General features: G+C 39.8%; 1 protein-coding gene across 2 annotated transcripts in view; it reads right to left on the bottom strand.

Moving 5' to 3' along the window:
* The window catches only part of INTS12 (integrator complex subunit 12), a 29,184-nt gene extending 25,267 nt beyond the window's left edge, over positions 1–3,917 (bottom strand). Inside the window, exon 1 of one of the 2 annotated variants that reach the window (XM_012179569.3) lies at positions 3,749–3,917. The gene's annotated coding sequence lies outside the window, so the exon portion shown is untranslated. The remainder of the gene's footprint in view (positions 1–3,748) is intronic. The other variant, XM_004009652.5, reaches the window with a different exon arrangement.
* Positions 3,918–16,892: the final 12,975 nt, after the last annotated feature.

Here is a 16,892-nt window from a genome sequence, read left to right as displayed (position 1 = left end):
TTATAGAGGCCTCCACTTTGTTTCCTCTGCTTCCTCTTTATTAGCACCTTCTCGACCCAACTTCTGTTCCCCATCCAACAGAAAAAACAGGAGTTGGGTCTAAAATAAAACACCCATTGTTATATGTTTTATCCTTTATTCTTTTGCTTTCTACCTTACTTTCCCTCCCCATTGTCTATTGCTTTCTCCAGTTTCTATTACTCCTCCTTCTTACTGGCAAATACACATTAGTAATCCTCTGTATGTGGATTTTGAGTAGTGTGATGAAATCACACGCCAGCTTGGCCCATCCCGCATGGGACGTGAATTACCCCTTTGTCCAGTGAATCCCATCTGTTAGTCACTAGCCAGCTCGGTTACCAGATTGGCTGCCAGGGTACTGCAGTGCTTGTGTTCATGTTACCTTATTATTACTTATTTAATAGCCCCAAAAAGCCACAGTAGTAATGCACGCGATTCAGATATGCCAGAGAAACTGCAAAGGGCATCCTCTAAGTGAAAAGGTGGATGTTTTCAACTTAATAAGAAAAAGGTTACATGCTCATATAATGAGGTTGCTAAAATCTATGGTAAGAACAGTCTTCTATCCATGAAACTGTGAAGAAGGAAAAAGAAATTTGAGCTAGTTTTGCTACTGTACCTCAAGCTGTGAGAGTTACAGCCATGGCACATAAGTGCTTAGTTAGATTGGAAAAGGCATTAAATTCGTGGGTGGACATGAACAGAACATGTGTTCAAACTGACAGAAATGTGTTGGGCCAGAAAGCATTGAGCATCTACAAAAACTTCAGCAACGGATCCCCTGAAATGAGTGACACCAGCCACTTACTGCAAGTAAGAGATGGTTACATAGATTTGGATTTAGACTGAAAAATATATAAATTACTGGAGAGGCTATGTCTGCCAATGAAGAAGCCACTGTCACATTTCAGGCAGAGTTAAAGAAGCTGAAGGGAGAGACTACGTTCACATAACTTTTATTATGGTATGTTGTTATAATCGTTCTATTTTATTACCAGTTGTTGTTAATCTCTTACTGTGCCTAATTTATTAATAAAACTTTATCACAGGTAGCCTGGAGAATCCCAGGGACAGAGGAGCCTGGTGGGCTGCCGTCTATGGGGTCACACAGAGTCGGACACGACTGAAGTGACTTAGCAGTAGCAGCAGAATGCAGGAAAAAAATGGTGTATATATAGGGTGTGGTACTATCCATGGTTTTAGGCATCCACTGGAGATCTTGGAACATATCCTACATGGATAAGAAAGGACTACTGAATAGTGAAAGAAATTCCTTTTTCTTCTATGGTCCTAAAGAGGTCCGCAACTGTGGGGTAAATCTGTCACTCAGTAACGCTGGCCAAGAGAATTCACTGTCTCTTTCAAAAACCTTTCTTCTCCATGAGAAATACTCAGCTCTTCTGGTTTTCCTTTTCTATCTTGGGCTCTTCTTTCTGTGAGTTATCTTTTCAACTCCATTGATCTTGGTATTGCTGAAGTAATTGTGTCCTCGTCTATTTTCTTTAGTTCTGCTACCAGTTTCCTATTTTGTAATCTTTATATATCATGTTTTCAACTAGCATCTGTAGAGAGATGATTTCATATGTTTACTCCCAGTCCATCTCTCTTAAGCTTAAACCCATATTTCCAACTGCTTAATAGACATATCTAACTGGTTGCCCTAATGGTATCTCAAGCTCAGCTATGATTGAATTTGGAATTATGAATATCTTCCCCCCAAACTTCCCTGTCCTGCACTGTCAATAAATGACACACTCTCCATTCATCAGGTCTGAGGCCTAAACCTTTGCTCACTGAATCCTTCCCAATCCCTTAATCTGAACAATCAGCAGGCCTTTCCTGTGAATTCTGACTCTGCAACATTTCTCACATCTGTTGCTGTTTTTCATTTCAAGGCTATTACTCAGATTCAGGTTTTCACTTGCTTTTTGTACTACAGCAAAAATCTAGTTATTCTCCTTGACATCAAGACAGTTGCTATATTAATGTTCCTGCAACACATTTTCTTTCTTTCTTCTTTGAAAATTAAGGCAAGCCACTGCCTTTAAAATAAAGCCTAATTTCTTGGCCTACCATTTAAAAAGATTCAGTAACTGGCACAAAAACTTTAATTCTTCATCCCTAGATCTTCAGTAGGGCAGAGTTATTAGCTGGGCTTGCTACTTATACTCAATTTGTCTGTCTGAGAAGCATTTTACCTTTTTTAATATTTCCAGATCCTATCAAGACCTGGTTCAAATACTACTTCTCATGAGGACTTGACTCATAGCTAGTGTGTTCTGCTCTGCTTCCTGGACTACTAATCCTGCTCTCCAAGGATATCTAGCAGAGCATTCTCATGGTATGGGAGTTTTCTACCTTCAACCACACTTTTCAATTTTTTGGACATTTGTTATAGTCTCTATAAAACTCTCAGTACTTTAAGGGAGGAAGCTATCTTTTTTGCCTGTGTGTGTTTGTGTGCTAGGTGGCTTCAGTGGGGGCCAACTCTACGCAAACCTATGGACTGTAGCCTGTCAGGCTCCTCTGTCCATGGGATTCTCCAAGCAAGAATACTGGAGTTGATTGCTGTGCTCTCTTCCTATCTTTTTTGCCTACCATTTTGCTATTTTGCAAAGTACCACAATATAATGGCCATAGAATTATTAGAGATCAAAGTATAATGATCTTTTCTCTGCTTCTACACAGTTCTAAATATTTCCAAAGTCCCTTAACAAAAAGCTACAAAAAAAGAAACTCAGACCCATCCCCACTAGCTCGCCCTGCCCTCAAACCCTAAAACATCAAAAAGGGAAAGGCAGTACAAAACAAAAACACCTCTTTCAAGACTGGGGACTTGTACAGTGTTCCTATCTGCAACAGTCTCTTGCCAATCCTTCATCTGGTTTAAATTTTTTAATCTCACTAGGCTGTAAACTCCATGCAAGCAGGGACTTGTTTTAGTCACTGTTATATACTTAGTGTTTCGAACTTAACAGACTCTCACAACTATTTGTTGAGTCAATGAACTAGGTTTCCTTTAAATGTCACTTTTGAGGGCTTCTGTGATTTCTCCAAACTAAGTTGGGCATTCATATATTATATGCTTTCCTCTAGATCCCATTTCCCACTCAACACGGCAATCATAAAAGAAATGCAAAGTTGATCTTCATGTGAACGAGATGCAGGAAACTGACCTTATTCACACAGAGAGCAATATTAGGGTTGTCATCACAGAACGGCTCTAGATAGCTCTGCCTTTTCATCTTTGCAAGCGCTTGTAACCCATCCCTTTAAAGATGCTGCCCTTTTTATTCCTTCACCGAGTTCTTGGCCCTAGGTTACACTGATATCTTAGGCACACGTCCGGAAACACAGGTGAGGTGGAAAGACCTTGATTCCAAACCAATCAAGTGACAGAGAATCTAAAAAGTGACCACAGACGCGCAGAACAAGAATGCCAATATTTTGACCAAAGTCGTGACACATCCAAGGCCTAGCACAGGGCAAGGTCTTTGACAAGTGAGAGGCAGACAGAAGGAGCTGTACAGAGAAGTCGCCAAAACCTGCCAAGGAAGGTCCGAGAAAGGGTTCCAAGGACCTAGTCCCTGGGGCTTCCTCTCCGTGGAAGCCCGACCCTCACTGTAAGGAGAAAGCGGTCAGCCTGGGCACTCTACCGCCTGCAGACTGCGAGGCGTCCCCACAGGGAGCGAGAAAACTCTAAGACCCCACGGAACCACTCTCCCACCTCGCCCCTCGCGGACGTCTCAAGCCCCTGAGAGTCGGCTGAGAGCCGGGCAGCCGGTCACTACTCACTATTCACCGCTCCGCCCAGCTGCTCCGTCCGTTGCCGGTGGCCTGGCGAACCGGTGCCAACACCACCAGCCCGCCCCGAGAGCGGAAAAACAAAGGTTCCCGCAGGAGGCTCGGCCGCGGAACGCTTTGACTGTGCGACGGTAGGAAGTGACGTGAGCCTCTCTTTCCGGTCCGCCGGATTAAGAATGACGGCCGCCGCCGCTGCTTCCTTGAAGCGCTTGACGTTCTTTCTCTCGTGGCCTCGTTGGCAGCGAGCGGTCAGCAGACGAAGACTCCCTGAAGTGGCCTCGGGAAACTCGGCTCGGGCGGGGCTGGAATGCGCTGGCGGCCCCTGTCGCCTACCCACTCACGCACCCTCCCTGCCTGGCCGCGCCTCTGCGACCAGGTAAGGAGGGCGCAGTCCCCGTGACCCCGAAAAACCGCCTCTTAGTATAGGGGGAAACAGGATGGACGATGCGGGCAAGCGTGGGAAGGCTCCCGTCCCCTTTCCAGTTTTTCCAAGACCAGTGCCCGTGGCTTTCTCTAACGATGGAATGGAGCAACTTCCAGTTGCAGCAATCTCAGGGGTCTTCTGCCATTTGCTGCTAGGTATAGTTGGTGTGTGGACTTCCCTGGTGGCTCAGACGGTAAAGCGTCTGCCTACAATGTGGGAGACCTGGGTTCAATCCCTGGGTCGGGAAGAAGGCAATGGCAGCCCACTCCAGTATTCTTGCCTGGAAAATCCCATGGATGGAGGAGCCTGGTGGGCTACAGTTCATGGGGTCGCAAAGAGTCGGACACGACTGAGCGATGCTCACTCATGGTTTGTGTAGATTTCTTGGATCATCTTTAACTTTTTTTTTTTTTTGGCACTTAGTTTTCTCTCCCAGCCCTTCCTCATTGGAGAGAGCAGTTGTATGTGAATGTTAGCAAACTGTTGCTCCAGTGAACTTGCTTCATTCATTTGGGGTCATTTGCTTCTATTGCATCATCAAGGCCGTGTTTCACTTTGGTTTAGGATTAGGTGACTTGGTTTTTTCCTTCATTCTTAATGTCATGATCCTATCTTGGATATCAAGAAAATGCCAACACTTAATAATACATCTTGGCAAAAGTATTGCTAGAGGAGATCGAGTACTTCTTTTTCTCCTAAGCGTATGTAGAAACTGTTTAAAAGGGAACATGCAAAAGCAGGCAACAACTAGTGGTATGACAATTTAAACTTTAACCATGGTCATTTAAATAGTGTGGAATAAAATCTTTGTTATAAGTACTACTGAGTAGTTTGCTGTCATATTGAATACGAACATCAAGCTATGTGACTTTTTTTTAACTCCCTGGTGAGTGGTATTTGTAGTTGTTCAGTTGCTAAGTCATGTTACACTCTTTGCAATTCCCATGGACTGCAACACACCAGGCTTCCCTGTTCTTCACTATCTCCTGGAGTTTGCTCATATTTATGTTCCTTGAGACAGTGGTGCTATCTAACCATGCCATGCTCTGCCACCTCCTTCTCCTTTGCCTTCAGTGTTTCCCAGCATCAGGGTCTTTTTCAGTGAGCCAGCTCTTCACATCAGGTAGCCAAAGTACTGGAGCATCAACTTTAGCATCAGTCCTTTCAATGAATATTCAGGGTTGATTTTCCTTAGGATTGACTGGTTTGATCTTGGGTTCAAGCAACTCTCAAGAGTCTTTTCCAGCACCACAATTCCAAAGTATCAATTCTTCAGCTCTCAGTCTTCGTTATGGGTCCAACTCTCAAATTCATACATGACAACTGGAAAAAACCCTAGCTTTGACTATATGGACCTTTGTCAGCCAAGTTATGTCTCTGCTTTTTAATATGCTGTTTAGGTTTGTCATAGCTTTCTGTCCACATGTCTTTTAGTTTCATGGCTGCAGTCACCATCTGCAGTGACTTTGGAACCCACAAAAATAAAATCTGTCATTGCTTTCTCTTTTTCCCTTTCTATTTGCCATGAAGTGATGGCACCCGATGCCACGATCTTTTCTTTTTTTTTTTGAATGTTGAGCTTTAAGCCAGCTTTTTCACTCTCCTCTTTCACCCTCGTCAAGAGGCTCTTTAGTTCCTCTTTGCTTTCTACCATTAGAGTGGTGTCATCTGCATATCTGAGGTTGTTGATATTTCTCTTGGCAATCTGGATTCCAGCTTGTGAGTCATCCAGCCTGGCACTATATGCAGAGTACTCTGCATGTAAGTTAAATAAGCAGGGTGACAATATACAGCCTTGATATACTTCTTTCCCAATTTTGAATCAGTCTGTTGTTTCCAGGTCTGGTTCTAACTGTTGCTTTTTGACCTGCATAGAGGTTCCTCAGGAGGCAGATAAGGTGATCTGGTATTCCCATCTCTTTAAGAATTTTCCACAGTTTATTATGGTTCAAAGGCTTTAGCATAGTCAGTGAAGCTGAAGTAGGTATTTTTCTGGAATTCCCTTTCTTTCTCTATGATCCAGTGAATGTTGGCAATTTGATCTCTGGTTCCTCTGCCTTTTTTAAATCCAGCTTGAACATCTGGACGTTCTCAGATCACATACTGCTAAAGCTTAACTTGAAGGATTTTAGGCATAACTTGCTAGCATGTGAAATGAGCACAATTGTATGGCAGTGTGAACATTCTTTGTCATTGCCTTTCTTGGGGATTAGAATGAAAATTGACCTTTTCCAGTCCTATGACCACTGCTGGGTTTTCCAAATTTGCTAACATGTTGAGTGCAGCAGTTTAACAGCATCATCTTTTAGGATTTGAAATAGCTCACCTATTCCATTACCTCCACTAGCTTTGTTGGTAGTATTGCATCCTAAGGTCCACTTGACTTCACATTCCAGGATGTCTGGCTCTAGGTGAGTGACCACACAATTGTGGTTATCTGGGTCATTAAAATCTTTTTTTGTATAGTTCTTTGTATTCTTGCCACCTCTTCTTAATCTCTTCTGCTTTTGTTAGGTCCTTACTACTGAAAGGATTGCCTTAAGCATGTCTCACTATTTCACATCGTGTTTAAGATTTTTTTTATGTGGACCAATTTCTTAGTGTTTATTGAATTTGTTATAATATTACTTCTGCTTTATGTTTCGGTTTTTTTGGCCATGAGGCATGTGAGATCTTTGCTCCCTGACCAGGGATAGAACCTGTACCCTCTGCATTGGAAGATGAAGTTTTAACTGCTGGACTTCCAGAGAAGTCCCAGAATTATGTTTGAGTTATACCTGAAGGCAATATTTTAAGAGATCTAACTTCAGAAATAAACCTGGAAAAATTAATGAGATTTGAAAATTATTTTATCAATTCCTTTATTTTATTACACTTCGGTTATATGTTTGTCTGCTTTAAACAAAGCTCAAACTTGAACTTTTGTAGTAGAGGACCCATCAAGGGTTTTGGAGGGGTTGTTTTTGTTTGTTTATCTGAACATGTGTTTGTAACTTTTCTATCACCTGTGATTTGAAATAAGAATAAATGCTGACTATCCAATTGATCTTTCTAACCAATAATTTAGCAGACTTTGAAACTGAACAAATTCTGAAGCTAGTCAACTAAAACATCTCCAGTATACACAATTCCTTAGCACATGGTGTTCTCATCTTCAAGTGTTTTAACTAGCCTACTGAATTCTGTTATGACTAGTACTTACAAAGCAAGGATTTATACCATTCAGTTCATGATGAGCACAGATATCAGTTACTGTGGGAATTCAGTAATTTTATTTCAGGTTTGCTGATGTTTCTAACAGGTTAGCATTTCATGCTGTGGCTCCTTGTTAATTGTGAGGTCAAGCTTATCTGCAAGCATTATGATTCTATGGCAACAGATGATTCCCTGATTCTGTGGAGAGAAGATGCCACAGTTCCCTTATGGCTAAGGTTGTAGTAAGCTTTCTTACTTTTAAATAGTTTTTCCCCACTTCTTGCCTGGGTAAGAAAACAGCTAATTTTAATCATAGGATTTTGTCCTCTAGGACTTAGTGGTATGTGTCTCAATGTTTCACAACGTAGTGAGCACTGAATAGCTCGGTTTTTTCTTTCTTTTTTAACCTTTAATATCTAAGGTAATAAGCTACTATTTAACTTTGTAGAGGCAGGCTTTTCTTTCTTTTTTTAAAAAAATCTGTATTATTGAAAGAAAACAATGAGATATTTGCAACCAAATACTGTTATTTAGGGGATTTCCTTGGTTGTCCAGTAGTAAAGACTCCCTGCTTCCAGGGCAGGGGGTGTGGATTCAATGCCTGGTTGGGGAACAAAGATCACACCTGCCACATGGCATAGGAAAAAAAACAAAAAAAAACTTGTTGTTTCTATGTATAAAATACAAGCTAGGTTATAATATTCATAATGTTGAACATTTTGATGTAGTGGGGAATTAAAATGAGTTTACATTTAAACTTGAATCTTTAAGGAGTTTGTCACTTTTTTTATGCTTATAAATTGCTTTAAACTATTCGATATAAGCAGTTAATATTCAAGTGAACTTAAGATATCCCATTTATACTCCAGAATTTTGTGACTCCCTGGTTTTCAGCCTTAAATAACAAACATTTTTTTTTTATATTTGGTTTCAATCTTTTCTGTTTTTAAAAAATCTTTTTATTTTATATTGGAGTATAGTTGGTTAATAGAGAAAATCTTTTCAACTCAACACAAAATCTCAAATTTTTATTGAGAAGTTTGAAAATACAAAGTGTAATGGAAGACTTGCCCATCAAACTTGGTGTTTTTTGACAGTATCAATGCATAAGGAATTTAGGGATAAATTACAAGTAGTTACCAATTGTATTTATTTAGAGGATTACTCTTGTGTTAGGTGTTGTTCAGTTCTCACAACATACTATATGGTAAATATTGTTGTTATTATTATCTCTTTTTATGAATGAGAAAACTAAGGCACAGAAAACATTTATATTACTAGATACTAAGTATCAGAACCAAGATTTAAACCCAATCAGTCTGCACCAGAGTCTAGACTCTTATTCATTACTCAGTGTATGAATATTCTACTTGTTAAGTAAATATATAGAATCTTATTAGGTTCCTAATTCTCTTCCCTAAATATCAGTTCAGTTCAGTTCAGTTCAGTCGCTCAGTCGTGTCCGACTCTTTGCGACCCCATGAATCGCAGCACGCCAAGCCTCCCTGTCCATCACCAACTCCCGGAGTTCACTCAGACTCACGTTCATTGAGTCAGTGATGCCATCCAGCCATCTCATCCTGAGTCGTCCCCTTCTCCTGCCCCCAATCCCTCCCAGCATCAAAGTCTTTTCCAATGAGTCACCTCTTCGCATGAGGTGGCCAAAGTACTGGAGTTTCAGCTTTAGCATCATTCCTTCCAAAGAAATCCCAGGGCTGATCTCCTTCAGAATGGACTGGTTGGACCTCCTTGCAGTCCAAGGGACTTTCAAGAGTCTTCTCCAACACCACAGTTCAAAAGCATCAATTCTTTGGCACTCAGCCTTCTTCACAGTCCAACTCTCATATCCATACATGACTACTAGAAAAACCATAGCCTTGACTACACGGACCTTTGTTGGCAAAGTAATGTCTCTGCTTTTGAATATGCTATCTAGGTTGGTCATAACTTTTCTTCCAAGGAGTAAGCGTCTTTTAATTTCATGCCTAAATATCAGTAGACATAAAAATGTTTATGCTTTATTTACGAATTTGAGTGGATTCTAGTTTTACTTTTTCCAACTCAGCTCACAGTGGTGTGTTTCTTCATTTTAATTTATACATAGTTTGCTCTTAAAATAGATTTATTTGGAAGGGAAAGAATGGTGTCAAGAAGAACGAAGCTTATGTTGTACCAAGACTAATGTTTTCAAAAATACTATCATTACAGGGATTAGTGACAATCATTTATGTACATTTATTCATTTATACAGTCCTTGAACTAAAATTTGAGTACTGTTTACCATTGGAGACGTGCAGTAATAAGTGCTGTAAAGAAAAAGAAAGCAGGATAAGGGGCTAAGAAGTGTTAGGAGTGCTTTTTCAATTCAAGTAGTCAGGAGAGACTGCTCTGAGTTAATATTCAGAGGCCACAGTAAAATAAAGGAGCAAGCCATGTGAATATCTTGAAGAAGAATATTCTAGGCAGAAGGAATCACAGGTACCCAAATTCTCAAGTGTGGGAGCACTGGGTAAATGGTGTTGCTATTTTATCAAGAAGGATATTACTTGAGGAAAGATGAACAGGTTTAAAAAAATGTCCAAGTGAAGATGTCAAGTAGGCTACAGGAGTCTGAAGTTTAGGGGAAAGGTTGTGGCAGAGATAAATATCAGAGTCATCAGTGATATTTAAACCTGTAGCACTGCGAATCACCTTTGACAGTGCTGTCATAGTGTAAGTTGTAGCTCATGGATCTTGGAATCAATTTAGTGAGCACTAAGCAACCTAGATAGCATATTGAAAAGCAGAGACATTAATTTGCCAAGAAAGGTCTGTCTAGTCAAGGCTATGGTTAGGGAAGTCTCAATGGATGTGAGAGTTGGACTGTGAAGAAAGCTGAGCGCCAAAGAATTGATGTTTTTGAACTGTGGTGTTGGAGAAGACTCCTGAGAGTCCCTTGGACTGCAAGGAGATCCAACCAGTCCATTCTAAAGGAGATCAGCCCTGGGTGTTCTTTGGAAGGAATGATGCTAAAGCTGAAACTCATGCGAAGAGTTGACTCATTGGAAAAGACTCTGATGCTGGGAGGGATTGGGGGCAGGAGAAAAAGGGGGCGACAGAGAATGAGATGGCTGGATGGCATCACTGACTCGATGGACATGAGTCTGAGTGAACTCCGGGAGATGGTGATGGACAGGGAGGCCTGGCGTGCTGCGATTCATGGGGTCGCAAAGAGTCAGACACGACTGAGCGACTGAACCGAACTGAACTGAGGCAACAGTAAAAACAAACAAGCAAAAAACAACCCTGGAAAAAAAGAAGAAAAGATGAACTGTTAGTTATACCGCCTATGGTAGGGTAGTTTTTTGTGAGTCTTTTGTTTCAGTTTTATTCCGTGTATAATGACCTTCATTATAACGTTTGCTTCTTATTGTATGGCATGGTCAAAAGTTTGAAAGCCAGTAATCCAAGGTGTGAGTAAAATCAAAGTTGAGAGTAGGGCAAAGTGCTAAGCTACGGGTCACCTAGAGGTCTGAGGAGGATCCCATAAAACTTAAGAAGAAATGATCAAAAACCTTAATCCAGTGCTGAGAATTGTCAGATGCTCTGTCTTTAGCATGGAGGTTTTTATCAAGAGTGTACATGAGCAGTCACTCAGTGTCTCTGACTCTTTGTGACCCCGTGGACTGTAGCCCACCAGGCTCCTCTGTCCATGACTCGTCCCAGGCAAGAATACTGAAGTAGGTTACCATTTCCTTCTCCAGGGGTTCTTCCAGACCCAGGGATGGAACCCACATCTCCTGCGGCACCTGCATGGGCAGGTGGATTCTTTACTTCTGAGCCACCTGAGAAATTTGCTAAGAATAACATAGTTTCTGATGAGTTTCACTGTGGTGAAATTGTGGCTGTGATAAAATTGCAGTATGGTTCCACTTATGAAGTTTATAAAGTAGTGCTATTTATATTAGAAAAATACCCATTCCTTAGTGTTTTCCCATAAGATCCCTTTATGGATTCAAATAATGCTTTTGGATTAAAGTACAGTTCTTAATCATGTAGTGGAAGTAAAATGCACTGTAAGGATTATGAGGGCTGAAGTAATGCGTAAAATTCAGGGTGCTTATGAAGCACGTATTTGGTAGGCAATAAAATATACATAATATTATTTAGAATTGCATTCTTTGTTCCTTTAACATTTATTAAGCTCTTACCAAATTCCAGCCATAGTAATAATGTCTTAATTAAAAAATGCAGTCAACTGGTTAATATTTTTATTGCAGTTATGTACTTTTGGACTTTATTATGTAATAAATAGGGCTTTCCAGGTGACATTAGTGGTAAAGGACCCACCTGCCAATGCAAGAGACATAAGAGAGGCAGGTTCGATCCCTGGGTTGGGAAGATCCCCTGGAGGAGGGCATGGCAACCCACTCTAATATTCTTGCCTGGAGAATCCCATAGACAAGGGAGCCTGCTGGGCTACAGTCCATAGGGTGGCAAAGAGTTGGACATGACTGAAGCAACTTAGCATGCACACACACATGGGATATATAACTTATCTATTTATCTGTTATGTAATGTGTAGTTGTCATAGATCAAGACTTGAATTTCAAGCACAAGAAATTTTAAACTTTTTTTTTAGCTTCCAGAGAAGTATGCTTATGTTCAATATTTATGGTGTTTTTTTCTTTCTTTATATACATATGCACTGAGTAAGCTATTGACAATAAAATGGCTTCAAATAAGAAAATACCTATAAAACCCATTTCCCCTTTCATGTATGAAATGTTTCACTTTATCAGCACCATGATACATTCACTAGAATAAATGAATAAAAAAGGTTAAATTCCTGAAATATTAAACCTATGACTACATTTGTTTAGAAATGTCTTTGAAAATTGCCAAGTAATGAAACCAAGGCTTAAATATTTACTCTCCACCTGTTTTTGTGCTTCCCAGGTGACTCAGTGGTAAAGACTCCACCTGTCAATGCAGGAGGCCTGGGTTCTGTCCCTGGGTTGGGACGATCCCCTGGAGAAGGGAATGGCAACCCACTCCAGTATTCTTGCCTGGGAAATTTCGTGGACAGAGGAGCCCGACGAGCTACAGTCCATGAGTTCGCAAAAGAGTTGGACATGACTTAGTGACTAAAAAACAACCTGTTTTTAGTCCCTCTGCGACATTCCCAAGCTGATGCACACTCCATCAGCTCTGTTCAGGCATCTCAAGCCTGTGGTTTTATCTTCCGCTGTCTCGTTCCCTCTAAGTGCAGTGTGGCATCTGTCAAAGCTGAGCAAAAGCAGATGACAGCACTTCTGTGCTGGGCAGAAATGTAATCTGAAGTAACAAGATCTGTACCCCAGCTCCATGCCTTAGAGACCCCAAGGATGATTCTACAGTACCTACCTTTTAAAAGCTCATGACATAAAAGTGATAAGAGGAGGAATTCTCTAGCTAGAAATGAAGAAGAAAATAGGTTTCTTTTACTGTATTTGCAAACTTTAAACAAAAAATGTGTTCTACTTTCTTGAAAAATTAGACATGGTACATGCCAAAAATAGACAGCAAAATTTTATAGGTTTGCTAATACTTAATTTAGAAATTATAGTAAAAATTTAATGTGGAGAAATTGCCCAGGGAGAGTGATTGGTTTTTTAAACCCCAAGATCATTAAGTAATATTTTTAGTCATCAAGGGGGAAAAATACCAATATTTATATTTTAAAAAGTTAATTATGTTGAGTCAACAGTACTTTGCATTTTCTCTTAGGCATCTCATTAATTATTAGTTATCTCCAGGGACAGATTATTGCTATTCTCTTTTGTTGACATTTAGCATTTATTAAGTGCTCACAGCAAAAAAAAAAAAAGTTTATGAAATGTGTAAAAGTTAATTCTCATCGGACTTATGTGCCTCAGTTCAGTTCAGTTGCTCAGTCATGTCCGACTCTGCAACCCCATGGACTGCAGCACACTAGGCCTCCCTGTCCATCACCAACTCCCAGAGTTTACCCAAACTCATGTCCATTGAGTCGGTGATGCCATCCAACCCATCTCATCCTGTCATCCACTTCTCCCGTCTTCAGTCTTTCCCAGCATCAGGGTCTTTTTAAATGACTCAACTCTTCAAATCAGGTGGCCAAAGTATTGGAGTTTGAGCTTCAATATCAGTCCTTCCAATGAACACCCAGGACTGATCTCCTTTAGGATGGACTGGTTGGATCTCCTTGCAGTCCAAAGGACTCTCAAGAGTCTTCTCCAACCCCACAGTTCAAAAGCACCAATCCTTTCGCGCTCAACTTTCTTTATAATCCAACTCTCACGTCCATACATGACTACTGGAAAAACCATAGCCTTGACTAGACGGACCTTTGTTTACAAAGTAATGTCTCTGCTTTTTAATATGCTGTCTAGGTTGGTCATAACTTTCCTTCCAAGGAGTAAGCATCTTTTAATTTCATGGCTGCAGTCACCATCTGCGATAATTTTGGAGCCCCCCAAAACAGTCAGCCACTGTTTCCACTGTTTCCCCATCTACTTGCCATGAAGTGATGGAACCGGATACCATGATCTTAGTTTTCTGAATGTTGAGCTTTAAGCCAAATTTTTCACTCTCCTCTTTCGCTTTCATCAAGAGGCTCTTTAGTTCTTCTTCATTTTCTGCCATAAGGGTGGTGACATCTGCATATCTGACGTTATTGATATTTCTCCCAGCAATCTTGATTCCAGCTTGTGCTTCCTCCAGCCCAGCATTTCTCATGATGTACTCTGCATATAAGTTAAATAAGCACAGTGACAATATACAGCCTTGATGTACTTACTCCTTTTCCTATTTGGAACCAGTCTGTTGTTCCATGTCCAGTTGTAACTGTTGCTTCCTCACCTGCATATAGGTTCCTCAAGAGGCAGGTTAGGTGGTCTGGTATTCCCATCTCTTTCAGAATTTTCCACAGTTCACTGTGAGCCATACAGTCAGAGGCTTTGGCATAGTCAATAAAGCAAAAATAGATGTTTTTCTGGAACTCTCTTGCTCTTTCGATGATCCAACGGATGTTGGCAATTTGATCTCTGATTCCTCTGCCTTTTCTAAAACCAGATTGAACATCTGGTAGTTCACAGCCTCAGAAAGTGGCAATATATATGTACTCTAATTTTTTAATATTAACATTTCAGCATATCGTGAATCAAAAGATGTAAAATAGCATGATGTTGTTTTTAGTCTTCCGTTTTGTGTGTCTCGTTCAAGTGTTAACAGGACTGGTTTTTACCAATTCCATGAGGAAATTGATTATGTTTTCTTTCAAATCTGCTCCTTAGGAAGGCACTTAGGGATCTTCTTTATAGTATGGCTGAATCCCTTCTCTGTTCACCTGAAACACTTTGTCACAACTTTGTTGATCAGCTATACCTCAAAACAAAATAAAAGGTTTAAAAAAAATTTTTTAAAAGGAAGGTAGGACATGACAAATGTGACATCTATGCACAATAAAACTGTTATTCGCTATTTTTTAGACACAGATGTGTATAACGGACTTTTGGACTCAGAGGGAGAGGGAGAGGGTGGGATGATTTGGGAGAATGACATTCTAACATGTATACTATCATGTGAATTGAATCGCCAGTCTATGTCTGACGCAGGATGCAGCATGCTTGGGGCTGGTGCATGGGGATGACCCAGAAAGATGTTATGGGGAGGGGAGGTGGGAGGGGGGTTCATGTTTGGGAATGCATGTAAGAATTAAAGATTTTAAAATTTAAAAAATTAAAAAAAAAAAAAGTAGTCTTTACAGTGTTAACAAAAGGAGTTAAAAGGATAGGTAAATTAATCAGCAAAATATAGAGAGGGGGAAACTATATCTATATAGTTTAGGTATAGAAATAGCAACCCACTATCTCCAAAGAGACTATCAACTTTCTACAAAAGGTTGGTTTCTTTTGCCTGTGAGCTTTAACAAATGCCCTTTAATACTTTCTTTTAAAATCAGCTCTAGATGAAGAAAAAAGAAAAAAATGCAAAAGGTAATTAAGTTAGTTCAGGAAGAAAATAGTTCCCTTCGGCTAAAAGTTGTTGCTTTTAAATTACATGAAATAATTTTCTCCTAGATAATCTTAAGTAACAAGCCATGGTGCAGGTCTGTTACGTTTTAATAAAAGAAGTATAAACACTAGTGATTATTTACATTGCCAAGAAGTTTTCCAAGATAGTAATGTTACTGTGTATATCTTTACTAACTATATCTTTGTTGTAATGAATTATTAGCTCTTTAATAAAAAAAAGTTGAGGACCAAAATTAACGAGTATTTGATTGTTTTGCTTTTAATTAAAAAAAACAAACAAACTAAGGAACTTACAGTGTAAAGAAAATTTAGTTGATTTTAATACCCTAAAATTCGGGGCACACTAATATTTCAAATATACTTAAAGAGTTGCATGTATACTTTTTAAAGGCTTTTAAAATAATTTTTTTAATTTAAAATATTTTTTCTTTAATATACCAGTTAGTATGTGGCGAATGCTTTTAAAGGGTGCCATCTAGTGTCAGTTTGGAAATTTTGATTTATGGATTTGAACATGGGAAATTTTAGACCCAAGAAATGTAGAAATCAAGCAAAAAGTCATAATTGACAGAAGTCTTAAGGATTATGACTTGAAAGCACCCATCAGTAATTTGACCACAAGATTGTGTATGTTTGTATCTTTAAAATAATGAACATGTCTCTTCATCTGTGCGTTCACTCAGTGCTTTTTGATTATACACACACACACACACACACACACATATATAATATCAGACCTTGTTCCATGATATTACAGTGAATAAAATGAAATTTATAATCTCATGGAACATTCTATTGGAGGAAGACAAGAATAGATACATAGTATGTTGCAATAGTGATAAATGCTTGCGTCCTATTCTGTTCATCTTTTATTCTCACCTGTAGTGAGACTGACAAGTACTTGACTGGGAGGGCTATATTACAAAGCACCTGAGGTATGCTCATTTTAAAGGAGCTGTGTATAAAATCCCCTTGCGTGCATGTGTGCTAAGTCACTTCAGTCGTGTTCAACTCTTTGCAACCCCAAGGACTCTAGCCCACCAGGCTCCTCTGTCCATGGGATTTCCCAGACAAGAATATTGGAGTGGGTTGACATTTCCTCCTCCAGGGGATCTTCCCAACCCAGGGATCGAACACGCAACTTTTACGTCTCCTGCATTGTCAGGTGGGTTCTTTACCACTGGCACCACTTGGAAAGTCCTAAAATCCTCTTAAGACTAGTTAATTGCACAGTGTGGGCCTCATTCTTTTGGAAGCCATTTATTCATGCCAAGAACAAATTTTTATAGAATCATATCTATCACAAATCCTTGCTGATTTCTAGAAAAAGTTTTAAAGTGTTCATCTTTTATTTTAGCTTTGCAATTACTATACCCTAAGACCTAAAACCACTTCAATTTATGCTTCAGGTA

The sequence above is a fragment of the Ovis aries genome, chromosome 6 (assembly GCF_016772045.2).
Source record: "Ovis aries strain OAR_USU_Benz2616 breed Rambouillet chromosome 6, ARS-UI_Ramb_v3.0, whole genome shotgun sequence".
Classification (NCBI taxonomy): Eukaryota; Metazoa; Chordata; class Mammalia; order Artiodactyla; family Bovidae; genus Ovis; species Ovis aries.
This window is presented reverse-complemented; position numbering and strand designations above follow the sequence as displayed.